An 8,363-nucleotide genomic window follows, 5' to 3' on the forward strand; every position below is an offset into this window, starting at 1 on the left:
CCATCAGGCGAGCTGGGCTCAGTCTTGGCCTCGGGACAGGGAGATGCTCTGGTAAGCACTGCCTTTGTATGTGGGTGTTTCTCACCTCTGCCCACTGATTCCTGCCACTTCTGCCCATTTGATACATTCTTTGCTGTCCCCCTGCTATCTCCCCTCTGAGACTTCCCACTCTTGCAGCCATGTCTTGTCTGTCACAGTCCCTGTGCTCCTGCAGCCAAATCCCAAGTCTCACCCTCAGAGCAAGAAGGCTTGAGTGTTTTTAGTTTTTTTTTTGTTTTTTTTTTTTTTTTTATGTGAGCTAAAAAAATGGTATTTTCCTCAGGCTTTGTTCTCAGAAATGACAAATATTTGGGCCCAAACTTTAAAAAATGTGTTTGAAGAAGAATTTAGGCTTGGTTTCCTTCAGTCCTGCTTCTGGTGTTTGTTGTTACTGTCTTAGAGGGGAAAATGGGCAACTGTAGTAGACTTGGGAAAGGATTGAGAAGCACTACAGACAGGTCAGGCTAATCATGCAGTGTGTGCTATATATACGTAAAGAACTTAAGGTGTTTATATTTCCCCAAACAGTGCCTGACAGCAGAAAGCATTTATATGCTATCCAGTATCTGTGAAATCTACCATAAGTGCTTTTATAGGATGATTTAACATCAATAATAGTTCCATTTCATGCCAAAAATATTTATATTCTATGATTGCTACAACCTATGTATTAATCAAGGATAGCAGAGAAAGTACAGTTGGTGAGAGAAGTTGGGACAGTGTTTCCCTTGCGAGCATACCAGGGGCCATGGAGTGCTGTGAGACCCCAGAATTCCAGGAGAAATGGCCTTTTTGTCTGATCCAGTATGGCAGCTTGAACAAAAGAGAGATTTTGATGAAGCAAAGAAGGACAGACAGAAAGCTTCAGCTCTTTGAAGGTGGGGTAATAGCCAAGGAGGGAGGTAATGGCACCACAATCCTTTTGATAAGGGCTCGATGAGTGAGGCTTGAATCAGTTCAGCAATGCAGTAGCTCTGCTGACTCACAGCTCAGGACCTAAAATCCTGGAGGCCAGAGGCCTGGACTGGGAACACAGTGTTAAATTGAAAGGAAGGTGCCTTCTAATTTGACATGATGGCAAGCATCATCATCATTTTTGCAGAAAGATGTGATGAAGTAACGAATGCTTTGTTGCAGCATACCTGACTTACTCCTTCCACTCCACTCCAGTGGCTTTTATATCTTTTTGTCAACAGGATGTATTTTGTGGCTGCTCTTCGTTTACATATACAAAAGGGCAGTTTATATTCCCTCTGTAGGACTGTCCCTATTTTATAGGGCCAGCTACTCACTTAAGAAATTTTGGAGAGTAAAACCAAATGAATAATTTCATACTATGTCACAAAAAATACATGTGAAACATATTTTTTCCACTATGGCTTTAATTTACTTGGTCACAATGTCACAGGGGACTAATTTTGCCATTTTCTGGAGGCACGATTACATTATTGTTGTGTATGTCTGTCGGGTTTTATCAGCCATGTGTGGCATCACATCAAATAATATGAAGTGACATGACTAGTAGAGTCTGACGGGATGCTCTGGGAGAGCCTCTGAGCAGAGATGTCATCTTTAATGCATCTACAAGGAGCTTTGGAGTGCACTTTGTTCATCCTCACCATTCCCTGTAATTAGTGCACCATAAAGACCCTGCCCCTACTGTGATGGTCCTGGGAAACAGCTCATACATTTGCTGCCCACAAATATGGGCCATGTCTCTTGAATTGTGATGTCCAGAGGAGAAAAAAACCTCTGAAGATATCAGTGTCTTCTTCAAGTAACCACAGAGATATCCAGAACCTTTTATTTTATGGCATCTCTTGCCTTTGCCTTTGTCTTTAACTTTTCAAAAGGTAAAGTCCTTCTGACTTTTCTTCCTGTGATTCTTGGCTAGAGGCTGCCCAGTTTTCTGCCTGTAACGAGAAGAGAGTTGCTGGCAGCTCTTTGGGCTGTGTGACTTGTTTGGGGACATTTGTGAGGAACAAATGCCCATGTACCCCTCCCTCCTCATGCCACAGGAAGCAGGCAGCCCTGAAAAGTGCAGCAAAGCTTTTCCCTTTGCTCTCATCTTTAAATACCACTGAGGAGGGGGAAGTGAGCAGCCCTTGCCCCCTTGGCAGTGGGGTTCTTGGCCTCGTGTCACCTGGCTCCTGTGTGATGGGAGAGAACTGCCCCTCTCTCTGCATAAGCTGAAGCCTGTCACAACCACAGTAAGATTTCTGTGCTACCCCCAAGCCTGAAAGCCAGGCTCCCTCTCCCTCCATGCCAGACATCACATCTCCCCTAATGCTAATGGGGAAGGCTAAAATTAACCAGGAACGTAGAAGCAGCTCCCAGATGAACCATGGCCAGAAGCCCATGATTAAAGACATAGCAGGCTGCAGGTCGGCTAAGGCTGCCAACAAACCTCCTGAGAAGGAAGAAAACACTTAGAACTGTCAAAGCACTTAAAGGTATGAAACTGCTTTCTGAGCTAGACTCCTTTTTTATTTGTTACATTTTGGTTTACCTATTTTTTTTTTCTGGGGAATTTATGCTGCAAACAGTAGGTTCCTGAAAAAGATGCTCCTAACCTGAGCAGCGTTTTGAAGGATCAAGGCTGCAGTGACTGAAAGGGTTTACAGCAGTATCAGGCTGTGCTGCCCTCAGCTCTGGTGTTGACTCTCTCTTTTCTCTTAAGTTTCACCAAGTCACTTAAACCCTTCTGCAGCTTCACTGCTGCATGACTTAAAACTTTTTTCAGATTGAGAGCCTTCTCTCCTAAGACTGAAATTTCTAAGAATGAGGAACTACAAGACCCTAGACATGTTGTGCTAAGGGCAGCCATAGTTGAGGTTAATGACTGCATGAGATCAAACATGTTACAATCTTTTTCTATATTTTGTTTAATTTGTGCATTTGAATTGTCTGGGGGAGGAGTCCTGGCTCTGCTGATTTCTGAGTATTGTCAACCGCAATAATACCACAATGTTACCCTTTGGGTGTAGAACTTATGAAGTTTGGTCCATAAAGTCACTGTGTCAGTAACTTTTCCTATTTCTACATGTCTTAACACAGGAACAGAGGAAACATTTACACTTTTTTTTTCTTTTTTTTTTGTTAATAGGAAAAAGTGATGGCTAAACCACATTTTGGCAGGGGAAGTAGGGATAGGTGTATGAGCTAAAATTTCTTTTAGCTCTCTTTATATTGGCTAATTGTCAAGTTGACTTGTTTCCATTCATGGTTACACACAGTACTGGAATTTATATGTATACATATTTATATATGTATGCAAATGAGGTGCACATTTTTTTTTACAAATTTACTTTATTGTCACTGCATAAAATAAAAAACAATAACTACAGCAGACTGTGTATTGTGGAAGGTGGTTGGTTTGATTTTGTCACACACAGCATTAGATTGTACCAGTGACTGGTAGAACAGACTTATCAGCAGGCTACTGCCTCAGGTCCACATGTATTTACTCTTCCTGATTCATTGTGTGGTGAGGGAGCTGTAACAGTGCATCGAGATAAGCACTCAGTACACGAGAAAAAAGTAGTGGCTAAAATCCATTTTCCTGAAATTGTTCAGCTGCATCTCTTGAGATGTTTCAGACTAAGCTATATGTCTAGGGCCCCAAAATCTGGGATGGTTTGGGTGTCATGCTGAGGCACAAGTTCAAGAGACTCTATCCTCCTCTGTCGGAGGCAATGGTCTTGCAGAGAAGGGGACAGGCTGTATGTTGGCCCAGATCAAAGGCTCTGGGAGAACCTGCTGCTCAGCTGCCATCGTGGGATGGCAAATGGTTGGTGCCTTCTGCAGTGAACAGGTCTCTGGGCAAGCCAGGCTCCTTTAGTCACCCTCCAAATGCTTTGACACTGCCTGCTGTCCAGCTGTGGATACCCAAGCAAAGAAAACCAGAAGATATACACAGATTTTATGGTCTCTTCTCTGCCACTGTTTTCCTGTACCAGACGGGCAGTCAGTCTTATTTCAGATCTTAATTGCATTGACTGTACTGTAGAAGCAAAAGCTGCAACAGTTGTAATATATTTCTGGATCAGAAGTCCTTCTCAGGAGAGGATTTTTTGCAAACATAGCTGCCCTGCCTGCACAGGATGGAATTGCTGGCATCCACTCACACTTTCAATATTTTGCACTCACAATTATGGATCCCAGTCTTTTGCCAAGTCTGCTAAAATCTGGAATTTGAAACGTAGAAGACTAAAGTGCTTCCTGAAAGGGAAATTTGCACTGTGTAGACTGTGAGATTTGAAATTCAAATTCAGCTTTTGTTCTAGCCAAGGAAATCCTCCAGCCAAAGCACTCCTGTAATACCAGGGAATCAACTGGAAAATAACCAGCATCCTAGAATTCTTTTTCTTTTTTTCTTTTTTTTCTTTTTTCTTTTTTTTTTTTTTTGCCTGTAAGCTGTTAGCAGAATTTTCTGATTTGTACAGGGTATTTCTTTCATCATCTGTTTCAAAGACCCAAACTGCTTGTGATTGGGTGTGTGAGGTTTGTCCTTGGTTAGGATGGCAGGTGATCACAGCTCATCACTGTCTGATGAGTGAAAAGGTAGAGACTGAAAGAACAACACTGTTACAGCTTTACTTGGTGCCATGGAAGGATTGATTTTATGGTGTGAACAATGGACATAAAGCACCTTGTATTGCTCTTTCTACACAGCGAGTGACTGTCCCCTTGGTCTGGGTGGGGGCTGCCTGTTATTCTACCACAGATGTCTTAATGATTTTGTCAGGCTCTGCAGTGATGCTGCTGGCAAGGCACCCCGCGAGGTGTCCAGGGCCCCTCCAGGCGCCGTGCTGCTTCTGGATAGTCAGGCAGCTCCTCAAGCTGCTCGACTTGCAGCAGGCTGCAAGTTTGCATTCCCCACCGTCAGTTGTTGGATAAACCACTGAGATCCACATCTGCAATTTCTGGGCTGGACAACAGATGTTGTGTCCAATGAAGAATCTTTCTTCCAGACCTAAATTTGGCTGTGACTGTCCCAGATTCTCTTATTTGGCTCCCAGCAATTTGGATTACTGAGGGAGGATCACCACAGCTCTCTGCTCATTGCATTGACCTCTGCACAGCCACAGGTCTACTTGCTTTTTACTTTGATATCTTGTTGTTGGGCAGCCTAGACTGGAAGTCAATGTTCTTCATTACCATCCCCAGCAAGAGATGTCCTCTGGCATCCTGCACTGCAGGGCTGGGAGGTGCAAGCATGTGCCACCAAAGCTTGCTCTTTCACTTGGACTGGCTGAGGTGGTAGAAAAAAATATGAAGGGGCCTTTCTTATCTGCAGAATAATCTGTAAAGGCACACAAATATATATGCTCAGACAGCATCCAGAAGGTTTCATCTGTTAGCCTTGAAAGTTTTATGATTCTTTGGCTTGATTTTTAGCCTTTCATCATTGTACATTGAAGTACCAGCCTAATGCATCCTCTGTTTTCCTCTTGTGAGTAGGGTTGAGCCAAAGAATACATCTATCCAAAAGATGAGAAAGCAGGGGGAGAATAGAGAAAAGAAAAACTCTATTTTAAGTGCAGTTTATTTCTGTCCCAGTGGAGGTGTGTGAGACTCCTAAGTGTTACTGATTCATCATGAGAGCTCAGCAAGGTCTGGTTTCTGCCAGTCTCTGAATTCAGAGGGTGCTGTGGGAAAGGTTGCATCCATCCGGAGTGGTGTATCTCTGCTGATGTGGCAATGGACCAGCTCTGGAACTTCCGTGGATTAAATTACTAGTCAGTGCATTTAAGAATAAACCTCTTTAGTATGTTTGCATATTAATTGCCATTAAATTGTGAGAAGGTTGGAAGGGAGGGAGGAAATGAGATAATCCCATCTCCACAGAGTAAAAGAAATTATCGTATTGTTAGCTGGATAAAAGCCATTGCCAGCTCAACTGTAGCACATGATTTGCTGGAAGGCAAGAAGGTTTTAGGTATTTCTGAGTTTGAAATAATTGCACTTCCCGTTCAATCAATACCTTGCATGGTACTTGAGCATATGGTATGGCACTTCAGTGGGATGCTTAATTTAGTTTTAATGTGTCTTAAGTGGAAGGTTGGGTTTATGAACACCCTGCTAAGTCACACTGCACTGAAAATTGGACTGTGCTGAGGCACAGACACAGATAATCATAGCAAGGCTCTGAGTGTTCCTCTGATGTTCCTTAGATTACATTGAATTTGGCTTGTCTTGCTGGAAAATTTTTGGCATCCATTTAACTGGGTTTCCTGTAACTTTTCTAAAAACTGTTTCAGTCTCAAAATCCTTGTTTGAGACTCCCCCGCACCCCTCAAACATGTACTTTCCCCCTCTCTTATGGTATAATATTACCGTACAACATCAAGATGTTTAAAAAAATGTTACTGGAATACAAACTGCATTTCAAGTGACTTTATTTTTCTATGCAGTTATTTATATTCAAGAGCTATAGCTAAAAGACCAGACTTCTGTGAGCTTTTCTATTTTAAATATTTATTAATTGAGTAAACTAAAGTCTACTAATGAAAGACAAACATGTAATCTCTCCCACCTACACAAGCAGCAGTACAAAAAAGATGCTCATCTGGAACAAAATCCACTTGGACTAGAAAATAATGTGCATCTAGATGTGTTGTTCATCCAGAAAGCATCCTCTGCTTCCTGTTTTGAAGAGCATTTCATACTTCCTGTATGCAATTGAGCTATTAGTCTTATTTTTAGTTGAGATGGAAAAATATTTTCTCTCAACACTCTGCAAGTTAAATGTCTTTGTCAGTAAGTCAGAAAAGGTGATAACATGTTTGGTAGATTTGTACTAATCCATTGGTGCAAAGTAGAAGTGTGGGCTGTGTCTATAGCACTTCTGACACCACTGTAAGAACACAGCCATATTTTAAATCTCTTTCACAAATAGCTATATCTTTTATTAGTCATTAGAAAATGTGGGAGTCTTTCCTGTGTTTCTGTGTGTACAAGAATGTGAAATTTCCTCTGATGAGTGAGACCAGATTTTGCATGATTCAGTTTGTCTGACCAGTTTGTTGACTCTAGCTGAATTGCCGGTCCAGTAACTCCTGAAAGGAGAAGAGGCATCATCATCCAAGACAAAGATCCTGGCCTGTGTTCTGGAAACAATCCAGCATTCTGGAGAAATGTGCCTGGAAGACTAATTATGATTAGAAACCTTTGAAAGAAAATATTTGTGGCATGAGAGACAGGGCCGTGACTACCAGCAGTCATCCTCTGAAAGAGGGATTCATTTACAAATCTAACTCAGTGGAAGCATTGCTTTTGAGGAGAATCTTCTGAAAACCAGACATCTAAATCTAAGTTAAAACATCATCCATTTCCTGGTCTTCTAGAATAAACTCTAATCTAGTCCCACTTGTCCTCAGCAATTTTTCTTTGGCAATGACATCTCCAGGAAATATGTATAGCAGCTTAGAGCACCACCTCTGTACTTGAACAAAATAGCTGAAACTCAGCATTCAGGCCTCTGAAGATGAAGTATTTAATCCAAACACATTTATCTCTCTGATTTGAGCCCAGGATTTATAGCCTCTGTATGTAATCACACAAAAGTTAATATTTGACAGTTGTGAGCTTTCTTTCTGTGAGCATTTCTTGCAAGCTGAGGCTCAGATGGGAGGACAGTTTTGAGGCTGCACAAAGCCTTTCTAAAGGCTGTGAAACAGCAGCATGTGAACAGCAGCAATCAGACCAGTGCAACTGCTGAGCAACAATGGATTGTGGTCTTGTATTTTGGGTTGTTTTGTGTTTTCTTTATAACTTTTTGCCTTTCTGAGGCTGGGACAGGACAGACCAGTTCTTGTGCCAGGCTCCACAGCTCCTAGCCTCAGCCCCAGTGAGACAGGAAGGCCTCTGGGATTACAGCCGATGCAGATGGCTCTGCTCCAAGGTGCACATTTCCTGCAAGAAAGCTCAGCTGGGAATGCTGAAAACCAGCTGGAAAACCAGGTCTTACACAAGGCTTCTTCACTGGAGCCTGTGTGGCAAAAAGAAGTCAGAGGGAGTTCAGCAGAGTGAGCTGCTGATCCTGGGGGCTTTTCCAAACCAGAGAGGGCACAAGGTGCCTTGTCAGGGACCTCATACAAGACTTACATGTGGCCTGACTCCCTTGTCCCTGCAAATGAAGACAGGGTGTGAAGCAAGGGAGTAAAATCTCTGGCCAGCATGTATCTGAGGTGTCTCTGCAAAAGCCCCTGCCCCTTGGTAAGGATGTGCCATCCTTTGGGAAGTGCTGTGCTGGCTGCCCTTGGGTCAGAAACTCTTGCACTCAGAGCTGGGATTCCTGGTTGTGGCAGCATTGAAGCTCA

The sequence above is a fragment of the Passer domesticus genome, chromosome 4, assembly GCF_036417665.1.
Source record: "Passer domesticus isolate bPasDom1 chromosome 4, bPasDom1.hap1, whole genome shotgun sequence".
Lineage (NCBI taxonomy): Eukaryota > Metazoa > Chordata > Aves > Passeriformes > Passeridae > Passer > Passer domesticus.